General features: G+C 41.8%; 1 long non-coding RNA gene across 1 annotated transcript in view; it reads right to left on the reverse strand.

Moving 5' to 3' along the window:
- Nucleotides 1–11,437: 11,437 nt before the first annotated feature.
- Nucleotides 11,438–27,357, reverse strand: part of LOC138757081 (uncharacterized) — a 70,273-nt gene continuing 54,353 nt past the window's right edge. The window contains exons 3-4 of the long non-coding RNA XR_011353329.1: nt 18,095–18,129; nt 11,438–11,610 (exon numbers count right to left, since the gene is read on the reverse strand). This is a non-coding gene — a long non-coding RNA (uncharacterized lncRNA). The remainder of the gene's footprint in view (nt 11,611–18,094; nt 18,130–27,357) is intronic.

The raw sequence follows: 27,357 nt of genomic DNA on the forward strand, positions 1-27,357 counted from the left end.
ATATGTACAGATTGTAGTGTAGGATGATTGTGATGGCTGAGACCATTGCCACACCTACTGGCAGGTCTTAAAGGATTGCTCCTAGCCAGACCAGGTCATTCTGGACTGGTCGATCTACATGTGATATGCTCCAGTCTTTTAGTTAATAAAAGCCTTGGTTTGGATCCTTTGGTTCTTTCAACGCGCTCCACACTGGAGTGGTGCAAAGTGACACAGATACAAGAAGTTTTTGGAAACACTCAGCAGGTCTGGCAGGATCAATGCTTCAAGACATTGGTCATGAAATCTCATGTTACTGGAATAAGCTGATAAAATGCATTCAATAAAGTATATCATGATACCTTAAAAAAAAGACTTGTCTGAACAAAGAATCAGATGATACTTGATATGATAACATACAATAAATTATAGAAAAAACACACAAATGCTGGAGAAACTCAACAGTGCCTTTATGTAGCAAAGGTAAAGGATACATCACCAATATTTTGGGCTAGAGACCTTCATCAAGGTGTGGGTGAACATGAGAGATATCCAAACAAAAGGGGGAAGGGAGAAGTGGTGAGGATGGGAGATGAGAGTTGGGGGGGGGGGCGGGGGCAGGGGGAAGACTGCCGGAAGGTGTGGGAGGAGGCTAGGAGCTGCTCAGATTTTGTTTGTGAGACAACATGAAAAAAAAAAATGGTAATGATGAATTACAACATTTGAAGAGGTTAAATATCATTGTGTAGGATTTAATAAGACTGACTGCAGTGGGGTCAGGAAAGAATTTCCTGGACCAGAATGAAATAAATTACGATGTGGCGGCATGCCGCGGCGGTGATCGAGCTGGTGCTCCAGGCAATGAGGGCAACTAAATGCCAGCAGCCCGCACAGTGGCACTGGCCCCAACAAGCGAACCAGTAGGCAGATGGAAAGGGCAGCTTAAAGGGCAACAACCCCAAAATGGCACTGACCTGGCTGCGCAGTCAACAGTCAAGGACAGCGCATGGAGGAGGGATTGTTATGCAAGTAGATATCCATGTACGGGAAACCCACTTTTGTTATGCTTGTCATGACATGACTAAAAGGGCGAAATGACGGAAATGTGGCGAGTGTAAAAGTTGGATCTGAGCCCCTAATAAAATGCAGAACTTAACCTGACTACACTATGTGTGTGTGTGTCTTCCTTCAAGAAGCGCGGGGCTACAATTGATGACCCCGATGGTTAGGCTGCATCTAAACCCAGCAATGAGCAAACAGACAACAGTCAACACAGTAGTGGATGAATCAACTATGCATGTGGTTTGACCAGGCTGAGGCACTGTTCCAGATCCAGCAGATCACAGCAGAATTCACCTGGTATTGCTAAGTGGTGAGTGCCCTGGACCAGGCTGAGTGGCCAACTTCATCCAGGAGTCCCCATCAGAAGACGCATACACTACCTTCAAAGACTTGCTTATCAAGACCTTCAGACTCTCAAGGCGTGAGACCGGGGCACGTCTGCTCCACTTGGATGGGCTAGGGGACAGACCTCTGTCAACCCTCATGAATGAGATGCTGGTCCTCCTGGGCTAACACAAGCTCTGCATCATGTTTGAGCTGGCATTCCTAGAGCAACTGCCCGAGGACGTCGAACTACTCTTGACAGACATTGAGTTCGGTGACCCCTGGAAAGTCACAGCACGAGCGGATGTTCTGTGGAAACAGAAAAAAGAGTGCTCAACGTCCTTGGGGCTCATCATTAAACCTCGCAGCCAGACACATGCAGACCTGTCGAGAGAACAGCAGCCCCACAGGGGAGGCAATCTCAATGACCAGTAGTGCTTCTACCACCAGAGATGGGGTTCAGGAACCTGCCACTGCAGGCCGCCATGCACGTTTCAGAGAAATGCTGGGGCCAGCCACTGCTGGCCATGATGGATGGCCAACAAGACAGCCTCCTGTACATTTGGGATCACCAGTCTGGATGATGCTTCCTCATAGACAAAGGAACAGAGGTCTGCATCCTGCCCGCATTGGGACAGGATAACAGAAACAGGTAGTTGGGCCCCACATTGAGGGCTGCCAACAACAGCACAATCTGGACCTATGGTACCCGCAAGTTCCAAACGGCAGTTGGGAGATAAACTTTTCTCGTAGGTGTTCATATCGGCCGCAGTAGAACAGCTGCTCCTTTGGGCAGACTTCCTGCATATCCGCAGTCTTCTAGTGGACCTCAAAGGAAGGAGATTGGTCCATGTCAGGACTTTCCAAACCATCCACCTCAAAGACAAAAGGCTCCCAGCTCTCCACCTGAACTCAATGCAGCAATCGACTGATGAATATGCCAAGGGCCTGGCCGAGTTCCTGGCAGTGCTCACCCCTCAATTCACCACAGCAATGCCTCAACATGGAGTAGAGCACCATATCCTCAACATGGAGTAGAGCCTGCCGCTTCACGCAAGGGCAAGACACCTTCCTCTGGAGAAGCTCCAGATGGTGAAGGAGGAATTCAAGAAACTGGAGGAGCTCAGCATCGTACGGGAGTCAGATAGCCAATGGACTTCTCCCCTGCACATAGTGCCCAAAGCAACTTGAGGCTGGAGACCATGCAATGACTACTGCCAGCTCAACAAAGCCACATCACCAGATTGGTACCCTGTGCCGCATATCCAGGACAGCAGCTAACCTGCACGGGGCAAAGATCCTTTCCAAAGTGAACCTTGTGCGGGGATATTATCAGATCTCGGTACACCCTGATGATATCCCCAAGACCACAATTATCACCCCATTCGTCCTGTTCAAATTCCTTCAAATGCCATTTGGGCTGAAGGACGCCACACAGACCTTCCAGTGACTCGGCTGCCCGGATCATGCAGCTCTTGTTTGCCCAGATGGCAATAAAGTAAAGGACATCACATGGGATGAAGAGTCAGTGGAGGCCAAGGAAACCCTGGCAGGTGCTGCTCTTCTGGCACATCCCAGGGCAGACACTCCAATGGCCATGATGGTGGATGCCTCAGAAACAGTGATTTGTAGCAGCAGATCAAAGGAAGTTGGCAGCCATTGGCTTTCTTCAGCAAACAATTGTGGCCTCCAGAATTGATGTATAGTGCTTTCAACAGAGAGCTACTAGCGCTGTACTTAGCCATCTGCCACTTCAGGTACTTCTTAGAGGGCAGGTCTTTCATGGGCTTCATAGACCACAAGCCCTTGACTTTCGCCTTGGCTAAAATCTTGGACACCTGATCAGCCTGCCAGCAATGACACCTGTCTTACATCTTGGAGTACACCACAAATGTAAGGCATGTCTCCGGCAAGGACAACGCAGTGGCCGACGCACTATGCAGACAAAGTATCCACATGCTATCAAGGGGAGTGGACTTCGTGGCACTGGCAGAGGTGCGGAGAGCGACAAGGAGATGACCCAATACTGGACTGCCACATCAGGACTGCAGCTCCAGGATATCCCAGTCGGCATAGGTAACACCACCCTCCTGTGTCACGTAGCCACCAGACAGGTCAGACCTATCGACCCGCAGCTTGGAGACAGCAAGTTTTCAATTCCATCCATGGACTGGCTCACCCATCCATCAAAACCACTGTCCAGCGGGTGGCCAGCAAATACGTTTGGCATGGATTGTGGCAACAGGTCAGCGGTGGGTGAAGACATGCATGCAGTGCCAAACAACCATGGTGCAGGGGCATACAAAGACCCCACCTCAGCACTTCAAGCCTGCAGAGCAAATGTTCAACTACATCTACATGGACATAATAGGAACCTAACCGGTAACCCAGGGTTTCTGCTACCTGTTCACGATCGTCGATCTCTTCACCAGGTGGCCAGAAGCAGTCCCGCTGGCAGACATGTCCACAACCTTGTGTGCCTGGGCCCTCATTTCGTCCTTGGTGGCACAGTTCAGGTTACCATCCCACATCACATTGGACAGAGGGGTCCAGTTCACCTCCAGCCTGTGGTCTGACCTCGCCAGCCTGTGGGGTGCCCAGCTGCAGCACACAACAGCATACCACCCACAGTCAAATAGGCTGGTGGAATGCTTCCACAGGGACCTCAAGGTTGCGCTCATGACCAGACTCCAAAGACCTAACTGGATAGATGAGCTACTATGGGTGCTGTTGGGGATCTGCACGGCACCCAAAGAGGACCTCAACACCTCTTCGGCCAGATTCGTCTAAGGAGCTCCACTGGTGGTCCCGGGGGAATTTGTATCATCCTCCGGAAGACAGCAGGACAAGTCTGCAGCGTTCCTCAGCAGGCTAAGGGAAAGAGTCGGCAACTTGGCCTCAATTCCATTTTCCAGACATGGACACATGAGGACCAACAAACACAAAGACCTGCAGGACTGTGAGTATGTTTTCATTCGCAGAGGTCCACATCATCCACTGTCGCAAAGGCTATACAAGGGTCCTTTCCAGGTCATCTGTAACAACGGGGTCACATTTGAACTGGAGGTTGGAGGTAAAATGTAGGTTTTCACCACAGACAGGCTAAAGCCAGCACACTTGGTCCTGGTGCACTAGTTGAGACACCCTACCACACCAAAGAGGCAGGGCACCAAAGGCTGTAGAGACTCTGCCTCTGGGCACCAAGGACAATACCGCCAGTTCTGGGGGGGACATGTGGCGGCCTGCTGCCGTGGCAATCAAGCCAGCGCTCCGGGTGGCGAGTGCAACTAAAGGCCAGCAGCCTGCACAGCGGCACTGGCCCCAACAAGTGAACCAGCGGGCAGATGGCAAGGGCAACTTAAAGGGCAGTGACCCCAAAATGGTGCTGACCTGGCGCGCAGCCAACAAACAGTGACAGCATGTGGGGAAGAAGGGCATTGTTTGCAAGAAGGCACCTGCGGACGGGAAACCTGCTTTTGTTATGCAGGTCATGACATATCTAAAAGGGACAAACAGCGGAAACACGGCGAGTATAAAAGTCAGATCTGAGACCCTAATAAAACACAGAGCTTAACCTGACTACACTACGTGTGTGTGCCTTTCTTCCAGTAGTGCACAGCTACAATGGTAAAAACATATTATCAATAATAGAAGTCTCTCAGGAAAGTTGTTAATATTAACAAACTCAAAAGGGATACTTCTGGATAACATGAGAATGAATTACAAAATCAGTTGATTTCAGTAATGAAATGAAAAAGACTTCTGGTATACATGTGAATTATAGTGACTGAGAATTTAAAACTTATAGAAAGCATCGAAAAGAGGCAAAAAGCATGAACATCAAAAAGAGTATGTTTTGTGGTGTAAATGCTGATTGGAATGTTTTATTTTTTAAATAGACGTTAAAAGGAATGGTAAAGGAAAAAGAAAGTAACCAGATTTATGTAAACCATATAAACTTGTTAAGAGTGATGAGTTTTTATTACAATAGAACTGAAGATGGTTACAGATTAGTGTCAACATTACATTTACTAATATTAATTTCAAAATCAGTATGGTAGTGGATAAAATAATTACATTGAATTCAATAGATTTTTTTAGAATGGGCTGCTTAAATGACAAATATTAATTTGAGTTTATTGCACATTCAATAACAACACTTTCAGAAGGTATAGTAAAGAAATTCATTGAAAAGATGCTGGTTGAAGTCATTGGAAACTATTGAAATAACTTCATGACTTGGAAGGTGTCCCATAGTAGCAAAAGGATTTATTTGGGAGACATAAAAATGTAATGAATGTCCAGAATTAGTCTAGCTATTCCAAGATATGACATTTGAAGTTATGGTGAGTCTATTCAGAGCTTCACAAGCTGGAATGTGAAGTGGATAATGACAATATAAAAAGAGCATAAGAACAAGTTTAAAATGGCAAAGACTGTCACGGACTTTGTCAGCAAAGCTACAGAATTTTAGAACAGTTGACAACAATGTAGGGGAGAATGAAATGAGATAGGAGTGGATGCCTGGTTAATATCATTGTGGACTTGATGGGCTGAAGGGCTGTTTCCCAACTGACTCTTAATATTAGCAGGTCAGATAGTATCTGTGAAAAGTGAAACAGTATCATTTAAATTCAATGACCCTTCATCAGAATTGAAATATAAAAATGGAGATCAAGGTTGGTTCCCACCCTAACTTTTTCTCTGCCTTCACCCCTTCTCTGTCTTTACAGCAAAAAACATGTTTGTGCTTTTCTTTTCAATTTTCCAATTCTGAATGGTCATTATTCTGAAAGAAACCTGATTCTCTCTACAAATAGGATATGATCATTTGAATATCTCTAACATTTCTTAGTTTTATTTCAGATTTCCAGCAACAACTTTTTTTTTTGCTTTTTAAGATCTTGCTGCAGTTCTACTGGTTGGATGTTATTTTAGATTCAAACTTGGGTGGTTGAAGCAAAATTTTACATAACAGAATATTAATAAGATGAAAAGTAAGATTCTTGATATGCCTGGGTCAATTCTACACAGGTTCAATTCTGCAAAGATTCAGAGATAAGGAACGATCTGATAAAACTCTCAAATTATTGCAGGGAATGACAAAGATATTGATGTTCTCAGTAGAACACAGCTCGAATTACCGTATGTCAGCTAATTGTCACACTATCATCTCACTGCCTTCATACAATAGAATTTCCAAATGTTCTACTATTCCTGAATAATAAGATATTATTGTTTTTAATTTTTTTTTAATTACACATACAGCACGAGTCTGTGCCACCCAATTGGTCAACATCCCTGCTATGTTTTGATCAGTGGGAGGAAACCAGAGTCCCTGGGGGAAAACCCGGACAAACATGGGGAGAATATTCAAACTCCTTACAGACAGCACGGGATTTGAACCCCAATCCTGATTGCTGCTGCTATAAAGGCATTGTGTTAACTGCTACACCAACCGTGCCACCCCTTTATTTGTGAAATCAGAATCTGGCCTGGATGTAATAGAAGTTTATCAAACATTCTGCAGTTAGTGAGTTTTTTTATTTTAAAATCAGTCTTTATTGGATGTGAGCATTGTTGACAAAGCTAGCATTCATTATTGCCAATCCATAATTGTCCTTTTGAAAGTGATGGTGATCCACCTTATACCACTCCAACCCTTCTGGTTTCGGCAATGTCACACTTATTAGCTTTATCGTTCTTGGTGTTAGAGGTCATTGAGTTGGAAACACTATTGCAGTAGTTAATGTGAGTCACTAGTATGCATTTTACAGATGATTCCCACCTCGGCCAAAGTACACCAGCGATGCAGAGAATTAATATTTAGTGTGGAAAGGATACAAACCAAGCAAGCTGAATAGCATTGATATTCCTAAGGGGTGTTGGAGTGGCCCTTGTCCAGTGAAATTATGAATTTTCAATCACCCTTTTCTTTCAGGCTGCCGGGAGAGTCACTTACTGGAGAATATTATCTAACAATAAAGCTTTAACATGATAATAAGTAAAGAGAGTACTCAAAGGTATATCATATTTCTGACTCATTTTTTGGAAAGAAATAAAATATCCTGCCTCATAACAATCTTCTACCAATGTCACTCCTTTTTGTTCCCATAACATCAAAAGTTGATTATTGATCGCAAATGGTAAAAGCTTATTTCGAAACAAAGGCGTCTTGGCCGAAATTTTACCCTCAGTACCTAAAAGTTCATTCTTATTAGTCCATAACGCAAGCAAATGTTTCAATACTGGTAAATTCTAATTACATAATAAATGAGAATTCCATCGATTAATAAATTGATCCATCTTCTTTTCTCCAATCTGAGATAATTAAACATTAGCTCATCCCAAGGGGCTATCTACTTGAAACATCCTATTTATAAATTTTAACTGAGCTGATTCATAATAATTTTTGAAAATTAGGAAGTTGTAAACCTCCTAGTGCATATTTCCAAGTTAATTTTTGTAATGGAACTCTCGCCATTTTATCTTTCCACAGAAACTTTCTTACTAAAGAAAGTTTTACCATTCCTTAAAAAAAATTATGATGTATCTTACATGGAATAGATTGAAACAAATAATGAATTCGGGGAAAGATATTCATTTTAATACAATTCACCCGTCCCACCAACATTATTGGTAAATCCTGCCACCTAATTAAGTCACTTTTAATTCTAGCCAATAAGGGTAAATAATTTAATCCAAATAAATGTTCATAATTACTATCAATAATAAAACCCAAATATTTAATACGATCAGACCATCTGAACTTCTCAATCTGTCTACATGACAAATAATCCCTCAGCCAAAGGCATAATTTCACTCCTCCCAATTTACCTTATAACCAGATAACGTTCCATACTGTTCCAAATGTTTATGTAAGATCTCCAAAGGGTGTGTTAAGTCTATCAACACATCATCTGCAAACAAGTGTATCTTATATTCATCAGAGTTCACCTTAATACCTGTTATAGCTTTATTTTGGCTACTCATCTGCGCCATAGGTTCAATAACCAATGCAAACAAAGTTGGTGACAAAGGACAACCCTATCTAGTTGATCTAGATAATGTAAAAGGTAAAGATATCTGACCACTTACTGGAGAATATTGAGCCTCTAACCTGATCATGATTGTGGGGGAGCAATGAATTTCTAAGATAGATGGTCAGGCAATCTCTTCTTGAAAATGTAAAAGCACAATGCTGGATAAACTCAGCAGGTCAAACAGTGTACTTTATATAGTAAAGATAAAGATACATAAGCAACGTTTTGGTCCTGAGCCCTTCATCAAGTTTGAGCAAAATATAGGCAGGTGTCTGAATAAAATGGAGGGGAAGCTAATGGGAAAGGGGAGGAGTACAGGCAAGAGGTAATAGATGGATTAGGGAGGGAGGACACAAGGGAAAATGGGAGTGGATGGAATAACTCATTGGCTGCCATTGGGGGGGGGGGGTGCAAATTGAGTGGTCCATTTATCGACCATTGTCTAAATATTGTAGGGGCCATGCTGCCAACAGGCATGAATGGCAACACTGGTGATGTAATTGAACATTATGCAAACATCATATCCCCACTTCTGACCTTATAATGGAAGGAAGATCAGCAGTGAAGTACCCCTTCTTAAATTGGACCATGCATATATCTTCTATATCTATAGATTGGGTGCAGATTAGTGGACTAGGCAGAATAATTGTTCAGCACAAACTAGAGAGGCCAAAGGGCCTGTTTTCTGTGCTGTGATGTTCTATGATTCGATGAGTAATGGAAAAGTGCTGGGAGTTGAAGAAAGCACAGGCATTCCATACTTCCTTTCAGCAACAATATTTTAGCATCCTAAACCTTTTCCATTATTGCAAATTTGAAGCTGCTGAACAGATGCTATTGACTGGAGCCCAGAAGACTTGAACCAATGGGAAGATGATCTGTGGGAGTTGGAGGCCTTTTTGCATGAATTTTTGGAAAGGTCTCATCAGACAAGAAAAAATAGATGGATTTCTACTGTCAAAGCGGATCAGATGAGCAGTTCAGTTGATGCAAGCTCAATGCATTTTTAATGATTTTTAAAGCCATGTTATCATCTTCAGACCACTGTCCGTCTAACTCTGTTATCACAGGCACACTTAAGTTATTTAAAAAGGTTTCTTATCAGATTTTTGGTCATTTTTAATATTTAAAAAATCTTGTATCTGTAATGAGAGCACATACATGTATTCATAATTTGAAATGAGTAGATGATCAGCCATAATCATATTGAATGGCGGTTTAGGCTTGAAAAGGCCAAATGGCCTATTCCTGCACCTATCTTTCTATATTTCTATATTTTATGTCTAGTTGTTCTGCCGAAGTTTATAGAATGGAACTTAAATTTGGACAATCCCCTTTATTCTTTCACAATTTATGTTGGAGTAAGGAGGGTAAACAACTGATTTTTCGAGAATATGAACGATCACTTCCTACATTAGTTTACACAATGTCTACCCTCAAGCAGCCAGTATCCTGAGTTTATTAATTTGTGCAGTGCTGCATGTTACGCTTCATTGAGTTCACATACAGCACATATCTACTCTCCTTTAACTTATTCAATTTGCAGCATTTACTCAAAAAATAGCACCAATTAAATAAAACGACAGAACATTCTCTGAAATATATTCTTTGGCATCTTGGGGTTTTTCATTGCTGTCTACTGTGTCCATTTCTACTTTGTCTTTCTCCATTTTTGAGTTTTGTGTCAAGTCAAAAAATTCCTAACATTTTTATCATAACAAGGCTTTTGAGGCCAATAATAAGTAAAAAGAACTTTGCTCAAGTAACTCTATGACATACCATATCATCGACTTACCCTGCTCTTCTCTCAGACTGCAAAAAATACTGTCAAATTAATGCCAATTAGCTTAAAATGCATGAAAAGTAAAGAATATAATTTCCTTCATGTTAGTATAAGTGATCCGCTAACTCTTAAAGTGCATTCTTCATATTTCATTTCCGATACATTTTAATCTATGAAGCATTGATAGAGTAAGGTAGAGTTCTAAAAGGGTAAATTAGCATCCATCTTTGAGGTCCTGTTAAGCCATCTGCTATGAAACATTGCATATGTGTGTTCATTTGCTTTCTAAAAAAAAGCAGTTATTTTATTTGCACCACACTCTGTGGATTCCCCATATCAAATTGGATCTCTCCTCTTTCACCTTAGGGATCTGATGTAACCTCACGCCAAGACTGATCATTGTTAGTAAGATTGTCTATTAGTCTTACTTCAATTCAGAAGGATGTACTAAACCAGTGGTCCTTGATGTTTTTTCCACTCATATACCACCTTAAGTAATCCCTTACTAACCCCAGAGTACCTATAGCATAGGAATTCAATAAAGTGGAATGTGAGTGGAAAGAAGTTTGAAAACCATTGTATTAAGCCAAACAATGTTCTTCATCTCTCCCATGATCAGTCCTTCACAGTTGTTCCATGGAACAATATTCAAAACATTTGCAATACAACCAAGAGTTAAAGAATGGAATCAGAATGTGGAATTGGAACTCAACGGAGTAATGGAGAAAGGAAGACTCTTGCAACAAAGGAAATCATTTTCTTTTAAACAGGCTTTTGGAATTTATGTATATATATATATATATTTTTAACTGCTTTTCTGTCTATATATCTTTTTTTAAATCTGCCTATTTATTTATTTATCTATTTATTTGTCCATTCATTTATGCTTTATGTAAACAGACAGCACGGCAACAGGCCATTTCGGCCCACAAGTCCGTGCCCCCCAATTTACACCCAATTAACCTGCATTGTCAGTATGTTTCGAACGGTGGAAGGAAACTGGAGACCCTGGGGAAAACCCATGCAGACATAGGAGAATGTACAAATCGCTTATAGACAGCGCCAGATTTGAACCCAAGTCTCAATATCTGACGCTTAAAGGCGTTGCCCTAACCTCTACACTAATCATGCTACCCATACTTAAATATAATAACAATGTTATGCATATTACACATATACTTATTAGACAATTGAAGCATTCTAGCACAAATAAAAGCTCTTATGACTGGAGGGAGAACACATGCTTTTATTAGCGTAATTGAGAGTAGGATCTTACAGAGGTCTTCAGAAGGGCTCAGGGTTTAGGTGGGAAACCAAGGTTATATATAGGTAGATGGAGGCAGAGCCAGCCAAGCAGTACAATACGTCACCAGTCAATTTTAGTTCACTGCATTCACCCCTTCCAGCAGAATTTAGGGTCTGTGGATGAAGACGGAGAACATAGATTCAAAAGATTAAAAAATTGAAAAATATATAGTTATTTACAAATTTACAGATTTAAGCAGTCTGGAGTCTGGAGATCCTGGTGGAGAGCTTTAGCACTGGAGGGCCTTGGGCTCCCTTGTGAGGGAGGAGAGGTGGGCTGGGTTTCTGGCTGTAAGGTGGAGGGGAATGCAATTTTCTCCTGAGCTGGATTCCCTGAGGCCCTAGCTGGGGGTGGCAAGAATGGGTTCTGGAGCTTATAGGGCACTTGAGGCAATGAACCCTCTGTTCCAGTAGATGCCAGGTCCCTGATGGTGACAGGGTCCTTTCTGCCATCCGGGTACTCCACATAGGCATACGTGGGATTGACGTGGAGCAGCTTCATCCTTTCTGCCAGGGGGCCGCTCTTGTTTCTCCTCACGTGCTTCCTGAGAAGAACTGGACCAGGAGTAGTGAGCCAGTTTGGGTGTGTAGTTTCCGATGCTGACCTTCTTTCAAAATTGAATAGGGGCTCATGAGAAGTAGCGTTGGTCGCAGTACATAGTAATGACCAGATGGAATGGAACATGATAGGTAGGACTTCCTGCCAGTGTGAGTCTGCAAGGTGTCTTGACTTCAGGGTCAGCTTGACAGCCTTCCAGACCGTGAAGTTTTCCTTTTTAACCTGCCAATTCCCTTGGGGGTTGTAGCTGGTAGTCCTGCTGGATGCAATGCTCCTTGCCAGCACGTATTGATGTGGCTCATCCTTTATGAATGATGAGCCCCAGTTGCTATGAATATATCTGGGATACCCAACCAGGGTGAAAATGGAATCTAGGGCCTTTATGACTAATGAAGTGAACGTGACTGGACATGGAATGGTGAATGGGAAGCGGGAGTACTCAACAATGATAGAGAGGTAAAATGTGTTCCCATTCATGGAGGGGAGAAGTTCCTTAAAATTAACACTGAGCCGTTCAAAGGGTCTGGATGACTTACTTAGGTGCGTCTTTGTAGGGTGGTAGAAATGTGGCTTGCGCTCCGTGCATACCTGGCAAGACCTGGTCATTTCCATGATAACCACCATGGAGTAGGGCAGATTGTGCACCTTGACAAAATGAGCCATGCAGAGACCACAGTTGGCCAGTGTGTGTAAAGGCACAGATTCCTCTGAATAAGGCATCTGGAGGGTCATTAAGCGTTCCTGGTCAATAGGTGATATCATAATTGTAGGTGGAGAGCTCGATCTTACACCTAGCAATTTTTTTGTTCTTAATTTTTCCCCTCTTAACGTTATTGAACATAAATGCGACCGAGCGCTGGTCAGTGCAGAGTGTAAATTTTCTACCAGCCAAGTAGTGTCTCCAGTGCCTCACGGGTTCTACAATGGCCTAAGCCTCGTTTTTCACAGTGGGGTTTAGGAGCTCATGGACTTGCAACGTCCGAGAAAAAAATGCAACTGGCCTGCCCACCTGGTTGAGGGTAGCAGCCAGGGCTAAGTCCAAAGCATCGCTTTCCACTGCGTGTATGGTGACTTTGGCAATATGGTTTGGAATGTAGTTAAAAGCCATTTAGGCTTCAGCCGAGAGAGGAAATGTAGTGGCTTTCAGTAGGGGGGAAAACCTTATCAGCATATTGAGGGAACCACTGGACATAATATGAAAAAAAAACAGGAATCTCCTCAAAGCCTTCTTGGTCTTAGGAACAGGGAGCTCTAGCAGGGGGGCATTCTATCAGGGTCGGTTATCCTTGGCTCTATCACATAGCCAAGGATAACCAGACATTGGTCCTGAACACACACTTACTGGAGTTATAAGTGAGGTTCAAGGCTTTTGCTGTGAAGATTGGCACCATGATCCTCCATGGTATGGCAAAGATGGTGATATTGTCAAGGTAGGGGAAGGTAGCCTTCAACCTATACTCATCCAGCATTCTGTCCATCTACCTCTGGAAGATAGAAATCCTGTTAGAAATACGGAATTGATAGAGAAGACCTTTTGCCTCAAATGCCACGTAGGGACCGTCCTCGGAACAGATTGGCAGCTGATGATAAGCAGCTTTCAGGTCAATGGTCAAATAGACCTGATACTGCGCAATATCATTCACCATGTCCGAGATTCAAGGGAGAGGGTAGGCGTCCAGGAGTGTGAAGTGATTAATTGTTTGACTATAGTCATTTACTAGCCTAGACTTGTTTTCCTCTTTTACCACCACCACTTGCGCTCTCCACTGGCTAGTGCTAGGTTCGATGATACCTTCATTGAGTAGACATTATGTCTCAGCCTTTATGAAGTTTTGGTCTGCTGTGTTGTACTGCCTGCTCTTGGTAGCAATAGGTTTTCAGTCTGGGGACAGATTCAGGAAGAGGAGAGGGGGGTTTGATATTTAGTGTGAAGAGGCTGTATGTGGGTTCCGACTTTAGAGGCCCTCTGTTCTGAACCATTACAGAGGGGAAGGGACCAGAATACTCCAAGGTCACACTTTTAAGGTGTCACAAGAAGTCCAGACCCAACAGCACTGGAGCACTCAATTCATTAAGTACAGACAGATGTGTTTTATAGAATACCCCCCTTCAAATGACAAATGTACTATACAATGTTCATGAATACAGGTAGAGGGTGAATGAGAGGTGAGGAATATGCGATAGTTGGAAGGATACATCTTTAGGTTCTACTCTTGCACAGTCTGTGAGTCTATGAGGCTTTCAGTAGAGCCCGTCTTGATTGGGCATTTAGTGAAATGTCTGTTTACCTTCACAGTCCCTATGGCGTTGCTGAGCTGGTGAGGTTTGTCCTGATCCAGAACCATTGAGGCTAGGACCCTGGAGACTCCATATTCCTCAGTCCAGTGGCCCTCACTGTCATGAGTTACCCACAGGTAAGATGGCATCGACCTCGTGGCACAGCAAGATGGCCACCCTCCTTCCTCCTCTGATGATGAAGGTGCTGAATTTGAATTTGAGTCACGGCATGATGACTGACAAGCCCTTTCACACCATTTCTTCACTGTAACCCTCCTTCAGTATTTAGCACAGCAAGTGGGTTCAGGCAAATTCGGTGCAGATGACTTGGAGCTGAAATCATATCCAGGAGCCGTGCAGGCCGTGGACTTCCCTGGGCTCTCATTTGTGCACCAGATCCTTGACCAATGACTCCTCTTGTCACAGCTGGAGTCTTTTTCCAAGCATTGTGAGCGAGAATGTTGACTCTTACCACAGAAGAACCATTCCCTTACACGGGAGTGCTCTCTAGCATGAGAGGCAGCTGTCGTTAGAGGAGGGGTAGTGGAAATTGCCGGACCTTGGAAGGGCTATCCAGGGTAAATGAGTTCGCTAGCTTCGAGGTCGTCGGTCTCGAGCTTGACCTGTTCCAGCGAATTGCCCAGTTCAATGTGACTAGCCAGGTCCTTTTTACCCAACTCGAACAGTTGCTGCCTCACAACTCTCGAGTGGACCCCTGCGACTAGAGGATCTCGAATCTGTTCTGCCTGCTGAACATGGCCTGTGGCCGAGTCATGCCTGCACTTCTTGGCAAGCGTCCACAGATCCAGCAGGTAATCATCAATAGTCTCTCCTGGCCATTGGCAACATAGAGCGAGTTGGTGCCTCGCTAGGACCTTGGTTTGTGCCTTCAGGTACCGAGCCTTTAAATCCTCAACGGCAGAGTCATATGTAGAGCAATCCCTGATGACCGCATCCCCTTTCATTTCTACCCTCAAAACGATTGCAGACCTCCTGAGTTCATCGGTGTGGAAGACATCTCTGGTCATATTCAGGTGGGTCTGGAAACAGTCTAGCCTTGAGGGCTAGAGGGTCTATCAGCAGCATATCTGGCTTGAGTAGCACTTCCATCTTCTAGAGATATAAGCCAATAAAATTGTAGCACAAATAAAAGCTCTCACAACTAAAGGGAGAACACATGTTTTTATTAGCTTATAATTGAGGGTAGGGTTTTACAGTGGTCTTCAGAAGGGCTCAAGGTTTAAGCAGGAAACCAGGGTTAATTATGGGTAGATGGGAGTGGAGCCAGCCATCAGGACAACACATAACCAGTGAATCTCAGTTCACTGCAAGCATCAATTAGTTTGACATGACAATCACCTGCAGAGATATGAAGGGCATTGCATGTTGGCATAAAATTTTACTGAATACTCACTTTTTCATTTCTTTTTTTGGCTTGGCTTCACGGACGAAGATTTATGGAGGGGTAAAGTCCACGTCAGCTGCAGGCTCATTTGTGGCTGACAAGTCCGATGCGGGACAGGCTGACTCAGTTGCAGGGGAAAATTTGTTGGTTGGGATTGGGTGTTGGGTTTTTCCTCCTTTGTCTTTTGTCAGTGAGGTGGGCTCTGCGGTCTTCTTCAAAGAAGGTTGCTGCCCACCGAACTGTGAGGCGCCAAGATGCACGGTTTGAGGCGAGATCAGCCCACTGGCGGTGGTCAATGTGGCAGGCACCAAGAGATTTCTTTAGGCAGTCCTTGTACCTCTTCTTTGGTGCACCTCCGTCTCGGTGGTCAATGGAGAGCTCGCCATATAACACGATCTTGGGAAGACGATGGTCCTCCATTCTGGAGACGTGACCCACCCAACGCAGTTGGATCTTCAGCAGCATGGATTCGATGCTGTCGGCCTCTGCCGTCTCAAGTACTTCGATGTTGGGAGATGAAGTCGCTCCAATGAATTTAGTGAACTTTAAACACCAGAGAGCTGAAGGCTCTAATATCCTAAAAGTTAAGATTGATCCCTTGTGTGTGAAGTGCAGCCTGGAGCAAGATCAAGCAAGATAATTACATTTCTGCTTCAGTGTACATCTGGTCGAAGTTCATATTAAATTATGGGGATGCTCGTTGAGCTGTTTGTTTCCCAGCTCTGGCAGCTTGGATTTCAGTCTCAACCTCCAATGATGTCTGGGTGGAGTTTGCGGATTCTTCCTGTCATCATGTGGGATTCCCATCAGTGCTCCATTTGCTTTCCACATTCCAAAGATATGTAGGTTGAGAGAGAGCTGTGTCATTTTATATTGCTGCTGCTGTTGGTAAGTAGGTAGGAGATTCAAATGGACACAAAGGGACAGGGTGATAAATGAGTGAATGGGAATGACACTATTAGACTATGAACTCGTATGACAGAATGGCTTCCCTAAACATAATGAAATATGTGATTCCCATGACATCTCACTCGTCATGCTGGATCAATCCAGAATAAGTTTGTATGGAGAAAGGCACAGAGCAGAGAGAATGCAGGCTCTTGCTGGTTACAAAGTTGTTTTTTAAATTTTATTTAATTTTTCAAATTACACACAAACATAAAATTACTATAACCCATTCCCCCCCTGCCTCCTATAACATGAAATAAAAACACTGAAAAATTTCCCCCTCCCCCCAAAAGCTAACAACAAAAACCAATATTCCCTGATTGGTGTGCCAAATGTATTACAGTTATTAATTTCTATAGCCATCCATTTCAAATATAATATCCACATATCGATTAAAAAATAATTATTATTTTTCACATTATATGTTAATTTTTCTAAATGCAAACAAGACTGTAATTCATTATGCTATCTTTGCAAAGTTAATTGTACATCATTCTTCCATGTAACAGCTAGGCATTTTCTTGCTACTGCTAAAGCTAACTTTAAAAAAGCTAAATATGGTTTAGGCATTCTTAAATTGACAAGTGAGGCCTTATCATATCCCAATAAACATAACCTTGGGTCCAATCAAATATCCATTTTAAACAAATCTCTCAAAAATTTTATAATTTCCTCCCAAAAATATTTAATTTTCTTACACTACCAAACTGAATGTACAAAGTACCTATCTGTTCTTTACATCTAAAATATAAATCTGTAATACTAAACCCATATCTTTTCAATTTCTCAGGAGTTAAATATAATTGATGCAAAAAATTATAATTAACCATATTATATCTCACATTAATTAATTTTGTAACACTATCAACACACATTTGTGACCATTCTTCCTCTACCAATACAATATTTAAATCTTTTCCCATTTCTCTTTAATTTTATACATATTTACTTTTTCCATTTTTTCCTGCAACAATCCATACATATCAGAAGTAAAACCTTTTTCACTTTTATCTTCAATCACTAATTCAAATTTCATTTGACTTGTCAAATTTATTTCCTTAGCATAACTCTTCTTTAAAAAAATCTCAAAATTGATAGTAAGCAAACAAAGAATTTGACACAATACCATATTTCTCCTGTAATCTATTAAATGAACAAAACTTCCCTGCTTCAAAACAATCTATAACATTAACTATTCCTTTATTTTTTCCAATCCTTTAAATAAGGACTATTCAATGAAAAAGGAATTAATTTATTCTGATATATTGGTGATCTTATTGAAATCATCCCTTTAAACCCTATAATTTAATTACGATTGTACCAAATATTCATTATCTGTCGTAAAACTGGCAAATCCAATTCTTGTAACAATAAAGAATTTCATTTATAAATAAAATACTTAATATTACCTTCAAAAATCTGATCCATCTCTATCTTCGCCCATCTAGAAGATAGTTCAGTGTCAAATAATCTATTAATAAATTTCAACTGAGCCGATTTATAATAATTATAAAAACAAGGTAATTGCATGCCACCTAATTCATAACTCCAAGTCAATTTTTGTAAGGAAACTCTTGATAATTTACCCTTCCATAAAAATAACCTAATTACCTGATTTATTTCCTTGAAAAAGTTTTTCGATATCAAACATGGAATAGATTGAAAAAAATACTGTACTCGAGGATAAATATTCATCTTTATACAATTCACTCTTCCAATGAACGTCAATGGTAAATCTTTCCATTCATCTAGATCAATTTTAATCTTATTTAATAAAGGTACATAATTTAAATTAAACAAATCATTATAATTTTTTTACAACTACTCCTAAATATTTAATTTTATTTGACCATCTTAATTTAGTAATTTGTCTCAGTCTTTATAATCTTCCTCCATTAATGTTAAAATATCACACTTTTCCCAATTAACCTTATATCCCAATAATTTACCATATTTATTGTATAATTCTTGTAATGAATTTAATGAGATCTTTGGGACAGTTACGTATATCAAAACATAATCTGCAAATAAATTAATTTTATATTCATTTTCCTTCACTCTAATTCCCCATAATACTTAAATCTTGTCGAACTGCCTGAGGTAAAGGTTCAATCACAAAAGCAAATAAAGCACGTGAAAGAGGGCAACCTTGTCTTGTAGAACGAGACAAATTAAAGGATTTTGAAATCTGACCATTCATTAACACCCTTGCTGTAGGTCCTGCATATAAAGCCTTAACCCAAACTCTAAAAACAGGGCCAAAATTAAATTTTTACAATACTTTAAACAAAATTTCCATTCAACACGATCAAACACCTTCTCAGCATCTAAAGATATAACCATTGGTTGATTATTTTATTGTTCTGCCACATTAATTAATGAAATCAACTTGACTCTATTGTCTGCTGAATACCTACCTTTAACAAAAACTACCTGATCAATAAGAACCAGTTTTGGTAAATAATTCATTAACCTATTGGCCAAGACTTTTGCCACCAAGTTATAGTCAATATTTAATAATGATATTGGTCTATATGGTGATACTTTTAAAGGATCTCTAACTTTTTTGGGTATAACTATAATCAATGCTCTTGAGAAAGATTCTGGAAATACACCTGTTTCAGTTGCTTGTTTCAAAGCATCTCTATATAACGGAAATAATCAATCATTAAGCTCTTTATAAAACTCCACCGTAAAACCATCTTCTTCAGGAGATTTCCCATTAGGCATCGATTTTAAAGCTTCCTTCAATTCTAGTTCAGTAAATGAAATATCTAAATTCTTTATTTCTACTTTGTTCAATGTTAAATTATCCAGAAATAAATCAATTTGATCAATATCTTGACTACCTTTTGATATATACAGATTTTCATAAATTTTTAAAAAATCATCATTAATATCTTTTCATTTATAAGTAATTTCTCCATTCTTCCTAATAGCATTAATTGTCCTCAATTCTTACTCAGTTTTAAGTTGCCATGCCAAAATCGTGTGCTCTTTCCCCCAATTCATAATAATGTTGCTTAGACCTCAGTATCATTTTCTTATATTTATACATTTGTAATTATTATAGCGTAATTTCAATTTAGATAATTGTATCTTATCATCCTCTGTGCATTTTTTCTGTCATTTTTTTCTCCAAACCTTCAATTTCTTTCTCCAAATTTGAACTTTCTACTGAGACTGTTTTTTTAAAAATCTTTGTAGTATAACTAATAATTAATCCTCTTAAATATGCTTTTAAAGCATCCCACAGAAATAACTTACTTTGAACTGAATTTTGATTAATTTGTAAATAAAAATTAATTTGATCTCTTATATATTTAACAAAGTCTGACCTCTTCAATAACATTTCATTAAACCTCCATCGATAAGCTGTCTCAACCAATTCAGTACCTGAACATTTAATTAGCAATAATGAATGATCTGACAATAATCTACTTTTATATTCTGCTAAATTAAATCTACCTTGTAAATGTGCAGAAATCAAAAATAAATCTATTCTAGAAAAAGAATTATGTTGAGTTGAATAAAATGAATAAACTTTTTCTGTTCGATTTAATTTCCTCCAAATTTCCACTAAATTCAAATCCTTCATCATTTCAAGCAATCTTTTTGCCATCTTAGACCTTCTAACAATTTTTGGAGATTTGTCCAACAATGGGTCCAAACAACAATTAAATTCTCCTCCCACCAATACATTCCCATTTGACTGATTCAGATTTAAAAATGCCTCTGAAATAAAAGCCTCATCATCTTCATTTGGTGCATAAATATTCATTAAAGTCCAATTTTCAGAAAAAAAATTACAATTAACAATTAACACTCTTCCTGCATTTGCAATAAAAGAATCTACCTCAAAAGATATTTTCTTATTAACTAAAATCGCCACCCCCCTAGCTTTAGAATTAAATGAAGACGAAATTACATGTCCAACCCAATCTCTTTTTAATTTTGAATGTTCTTTTTCTGTTAAATGAGTTTCTTGCAAAAATGCTATATCTATTTTTAATTTCTTAATATAATCTAAGATACATTTCCTCTTTATCGGATGATTTAACCCCTTAACATTAAAAGTTGCAAAATTTAAATTACTCATTACAATCTATATAATGGCACCCAATCTCTCACAACTCACTAAGAAAAAAAAACCCTTAAACAAAAAAATCCCTCTAGAAAAATCCCCTTCAACCCTCCCTAACAAAAAAAAACTGCATTGCAGTAACCGCCTTATTATTATACTACCAACAGTGGCTGATGACTTTGGATTTAGCTGGGATAGCATCCTCTCTCCAGCCAGAGAGCAAAGAAACCCTTCATTTATTGAATGCTTCTGGAATTTCTTCTTGGAAATCCATCAATTGTTCAACTTCCAGTTTCTTCTCAACTTTCCCATTTCCAGCTTTATCCAACACTACCAACGATTTCAACGCAAATTCCTGTGTCAACTTAGAATCTGGTAAAGAATTAGCAAAGGTTACAGCTGCCTGTGGATTTTCAAAAAACTGAGATTGGTATTGCCCATAAAATATTTTTAAAATTGCTGGATATCTAAAAGTAGATCTATAGCCTTTTTTCCATAAGACAGGTTGAGCAGGATTAAACTCTTTCTGTTTCATAACTACCTTCTGATTCAATCCGCATAAAAAAACCTTACTATTTTGAATTACCATTGGACCATTCATATGTGCCCGTAAAACCGCTGCACATAAAATCATCTCACAATCTTGATACCTCAAACACCTCACTAAAACAGCTCTGGGTGGTTGCCCTGGTAATGTTTTTTTTTTCTTAATGCACGATGAGCTCTATCTCCAAACCCTCCGGAAAATATTCTGGACCAAATACTTCAACAATCCATTCTTAAAAAACTTTGTACGATTTACTCCCTCAAAACCATCTGGTAACCCCACTATTTTTATATTATTCCGCCGAATTTGATTTTCTAAAGAATCTTCTGTAAAAAATTCTTCTCAAATCTGCCATCCGGCAACCGCTCCTTCCACTTGATCCACTATCTTCCACGTTTTTAATTTTGTTTTCGACTTTATCCACTGCTGTCAAACATTTACTAACATCCACTTTCATTGAAGCAATTTCATCAGACATATCAGTAATTTTAAGTCTGATGTCGGAAAGTTGCTGGTCAACATTTTGAAAACTAGTAGAAGCATAATCCATCAAACTCTCATTTTGTTTTGTTATAGTTTCCAACACTAGCATTATATCAGAAGGGGGCATAGGACTCATAGTGCTGGGAGAATTATATAGTGAAGGTACTTTCAAAGATATTGGAGTACCTTTCACTTTAGCTGCAGCTAACAATAATTGATTGTCTTCTGCTTCCAAATAATGTTCTAATTCTTCTTCCATCTCTTTTTGTATCTCAGCTTCCTGAACTTCTTCAGGCTGGCTGCAGGTCTGTTCCTCACTCAGTGTCGAGCTGAGCTCCTCAGTTCGACGCTGAGTGGCAGCCCCCACAGCTCTCACCCATTCGAGAGTCTCATGCATGCACACCGCTGCCCGCGTCACTGCAGCGACCGCATAGCGCTGGTAGGCCGTCCTTGGAACATCTCTCGCATACTGTGTTAAGGACACAGTTGCAAAGGACGTGTTGCATCTTTCCACTGCCCCACGATCGGCTGCGCTACTCGACGCGGCCAACACAGCTGATCCACGAACGTCGCAGGAATTCCTTAACATCGTCAATCACGCGGCAGCAGTGGCGCCATTTTGCGTCACTCTACGCGTAGAAGATGCCATTGCTGTAACCAACCTTGCCGATATGGGTCGCTGACTCTTCGCCTCCATCTCCACTTGAGTTCGAGGCTTCAAATCTTCAGTAAGGCCCATTTTTTCCAACTCTTCCAACTTCTTAAAATGTAATTTTTTCGAATGTTGAACTTGTTTTCTCTTAATCAACTTTCTTCTCATATCAAATACAGTCGTTTTATAAAGTTTTCAAACATGTATTAAGTTTTTAAAATTCAGGTTCTGAACTTTCTAGCTGAGGAGAAATAGGCTCCCACGTCTTCACCCTACGCTATCTTGGTTACAAAGTCTGATTGAAAAGGATGTCTTTTCAAGTGACATAAAAGATAAGGCTGCAGAATGAAAACTGCTCACTATAGTATGACTTTCCCAATGAAATCTGTCCATGTATTTTATTCACACACAGGTTATTGAAGAGGTCGTGCAGGGCCTGGAAGCGGTCAAGATGCGTGCTGGTGCACATGCCCCAGGATAGGGCATCTGGGGGATCGTTGTAATTATAGGTGGAGAGCTCGATCCTCCACCTAAGAATCTTGTCATTTTTGATTTTACCCCGCTGTTTAGTATTAAACATGAAGGCCACAGCCCTCTGGTCTGTCAGCAGCATAAATCGTTTACCAGCTAGGTAATGTCGCCAGTGGCACATCACCTCAACAATCGCTTGTGCCTCCTTCTCGACTGAGAAGTGCCGCACCTCAGGACCGTGCAGGGTGTGGGAGAAAAATGCTACTGGCCTGCCTGTCTGGTTTAACGTAGCGGCCAGTGTGAAATCAGAGGCATCGCTCTCCACCTGTAGAGGGATGGACTCGTCCACGGGATGCATCGTGGGCTTCACGATGTCCCCTCGGATCTGATAGAATGCAGCTTGGGCTTCCGCCGATAATAGGAAGGTTGTGGATTTAATCAGGGGGTGGGCCTTATCGGCATAATTGGGGACCCATTGTGCATAATAGGAAAACAGCCCCAGGCACCTCTTCAGCGCCTTTAGTGTGTTTGGGACTGGGAGGATCATAAGGCGACGTATGCGGTTGGGGTCTGGGACAATGGCACCATGTGCCACGACGCATCCGAGAAGGGCCAAGCATTCTATGTTGAACACACCCTTGTCCTTATTGTACATCAAGTTGAGTGTCTTGGCCACACATAACAATTTTGCGAGGTTAGTGTCGTGGTCCTGCTGGTCGTGGCTGCAAATGGTGACATTGTCGAGATATGGGAATGTCGCCGTCAGCTTTGCTCCTCCACCATCCGATTCATAACCCTCTGAAAAGCAGAGACACCACTAGTAACACCGAAAGGCATCCACAGGAAGTGAAAAAGTTTGTCGTTGGCCTCGAAGCCCGTATAGGGGGAGTTGATGATAAGCTGACTTGAGGTCAATGGTCGAAAAGACTCTGTATTGTGTTACCTTGTTGACCAAGTCGGCTGTCCGGGGTAGAGGGTATGCATCTAACTGGGTGAAGCAATTGATGGTTTGACTGTAGTCAATCACCATCCGGGACTTGACTGCCCCTCTGACCACAAGGATATGTGTCCTCCATGGGCTGGAGCTAGGGGCTATGATCCCCTCCGCCAAGAGTCGCTTAACCATGGCCCGGATGAATGCCATAATCTCAGCACTGTAGCGCTTGCTCTTGGTGGTGATCGATTTACAGTCCGGGGTGAGGTTCACAAATAGTGACAGGGGCACCCACAGGGTGGTGAGGCTGCAGGTCGGTGCCCGAGGCTGCAACCTCAATTGGGGGGGTTGTCCGTAAGCTGTGGGTTGTAAACAATAAGCAGTGGTTGGGGGCCCCCGAGCGTCATTGTCATGCTCCTGAACTGACTCTGGAAGTCGAGGCCCAGGAGGATCGGCACACAGAGCTGAGGCATGACCAATAACAAAAAGTCATTATAACATTCCCGCTCCCCCCCCCCACACTGTCAGAGATGCCACACAGTACCCCTGGATACAAGTTTGCTGGTCTTTCGCCGCCATTGACACTGATCCAGTCATCAGCCAAATGGGTATTAAGAGTATACAGGCCACTTTGGGGTTGATAAAACTTTTGGTACTGCCGCTATCGAAGAGGCAGCTTGACTTGTGCCCATTCACCTCGATCTGCATCATGGAGTTCGTGATCAGGTGAGGGCTGGCTTGGTTCAAGGTGATCGATGCCAGGATGGGTGTGACATCTTCATCATCAGTGGGAAGGACCGATGCCCAAGATGGGGGCCTCTATGTTGACCATGTTGCCAACTTCGATGAAGAAGGCGGATGTGGTGTTGTTGGGGGCAGAAGTGACATCATCGATGAGGGCCGCCGCTACGTAGAGGATGGGGGCAGAAGTGAGTAAGATGGTGCCACCTTACCACGCATGCAGCAGGAACTGGAAGCTCCTCGGCCATACACGCTGTGCTGCTTTGGGATGGGGCTCTGAACCTGCAGACCCATTGATAATGACACTTCTTCCTGCAGCCTGAACAGGTAGCTCCTTTTGCGGGGCAGAGACGTCTCTTGCCTGCCCACAGAAGTGGCATCTTGTGGATCTTGGTGCCACTGCAGCCGCGGTCGGGTCTGCCGTCCCCGACGACAACTCCCAGGATAGCGGCCCTCATAGCGGTGCATACTGGATAGGCCCGTTTCTGCCTTCGACTGACTCTGCGTGGTGCTGGGCCGAGTCTAAGGTCCTGGCCAGTTGGATCATCAATGGGAGTTGATCCTCCTCAAGAAGACATTGTCAGATATAATCCGACCTCAACCCTGACAAACAAGCATCCTAGACCAGGTCATCCATGCTTTGGGCTCCTGGCACAGGGACCATGGGGTACCCCAAACAGTCTTTCCCCAGTGTGATCAGGCCTCAACCGAACTCTTCCATCGACTCACCAGGCTCCTGTTTTCTAGACGTCAGGAGGTAGCGGATGTAGATCTTGTTGATTTTAGGCTTGTATACTGCCCATTGCTCAGCCATCGCCTCGGTGTAGGTCACCAGCTTCTGTTGGCCTAGAAAGCCCTCTGGCCGACTTTTGCCTGTAGAACTTTCAGCCTCTTCTCATCCAAGTCGACCATTTCAGCAGTGGCCTCAAGAAAGTTGTTAAAACAACTGATCCACTGTTTAAAGAGTTCCAATGCACCTGGGACTTGTGGATCCACCTCTAGCTATTTGCCCCAATAATCACAAGGACAATGAGCAGGGAAGGGAGTGGTGGCTCGACCTTTATGGCTTAGGCCACAGGGGAGGACTCCATTGGAGAGTGTCATCAGGGGGTGGGCCAGCCCGTGCCTTTACCGGCCAATTACTATATACAATCCATGTACAATCCATATAATTACCTGCAGGAAACTGTAATAGTGAATAAGGATGGAAGGGAAACAAATAGAAGTGTCATGGAACATATGGAGTTTAAGGAGAAGGAGGTGCTTTCTGCCTTGCAATGAATTAAGGTAGACAAATCACCTGGACTGGATATGATATCCCCTGCACATTGAGGGAGAAAAGTGCTGTAATTGCAGGGCCCCTGGTGGATATATTCAAAATGTCCTTAGTCACAGGAGAGCTCATATTGTCCTACTGTTTAAGAAGGACTTCAAAAGTAAACCAGGCAATTATAGGCCAGTGAGCCTGACATAAGTAGGTATGCAAATTATTTGAACAATTTCTGAGAGATAGGATATATAGATATTTGGCCCATTATCAACCCATTAAGGACAGCCAGCATAGATTTGTGCAAGGTAGGTCATGTTTAACAAATCTTGTAGTCTTTTGAGGAAGTTACCAAGAAGGTTGATGAGGGAAAGGCTGTAGTTGTTGCTTATATGGACTTTAGTAAGGCCTTTGGCAAGGTTCCACATGAGAGATTGGTTCAGAAGGTTAGAACACTAGGTATAGATAGAGAGGTTGCAAACTGAATTTGAAATTGGCTTGGTGGAAGAAAACAGAGTGATGCTGGATGGTTGCTTCTCAGACTGGTGGTCTGTGTCAAGTGGTGTGCCTCAGGGATCTGTGATGGGACCATTATTGTTTGTTATCTATATAAATGACCTAGATATGGTGAATTGGATCAGCAAGTTTGCTGATGACAAAAAGATAGGAGGTGCAGTGGACTGTGAGGAAAATTTTCAAAGCTTGCAGAGGGATCTGGACCAGCTGGGAAATTGGGCTAGTAAATGGTTGATGGAATTTAATGCATATAAGTGTGAGGTGTTGCACTTTGGAAGAGCGAATCAGGGAAGGATGTTCACAGTAAATGGTAGGCCATTGAGGAGTGTGGAGGAACAAAGAGATCTGGGAATACATATACATTTTCCCCTGAAGTGGTGTCATGTGTGGACAGGGTTAAAAAGATATCTTTTATGTTGAAGTTATTCAAGTCATTGTTGGTGAGGCCACACTTAGAATATTGTGTGCAGTTATGGTCACCCAGCAGCAGGAAAGATATCAATAAGATTGAAAGAATGCAGAGAAGATTTTATAAGATGTTCCCAGGTCCTCAGGAGTTGTTACTGTGAAAGATTAAACAGTTTAGGACTATACTCCTTGGAACAAAGAAGAATGAGGGGAGACTTAATAAAGGTTTATAAGATTATGAGGGGTATAGACAGAGTAGATGTGAGTAGGATGCTTGCACTTAGATTGGGGGAGATAAATACGAGAAGTCATAGCTTTAGACTGGAAGGGGAGAGGTATAAGGAGAACATTAGGGGAAAGTTTTTTCACTCAGAGAGTTGTAGATGTGTGGAATGAGCTGCCATCTGATGTAGTGAATGCAGATTCAATCTTGAGTTTTAAAAATAAATTGGATAAATACATGCATAGGAGTGGTATAGAGTGTTATGGAATGAGAGTAGGTCAATGGGACTGGCTAGTTTTATTGGTTGGCACAGATCGGAAGGGTTGAATGGCCTTTTTTCTGTGCT

The sequence above is a fragment of the Narcine bancroftii genome, chromosome 1 (genome assembly GCF_036971445.1).
Source record: "Narcine bancroftii isolate sNarBan1 chromosome 1, sNarBan1.hap1, whole genome shotgun sequence".
Taxonomy (NCBI): domain Eukaryota; kingdom Metazoa; phylum Chordata; class Chondrichthyes; order Torpediniformes; family Narcinidae; genus Narcine; species Narcine bancroftii.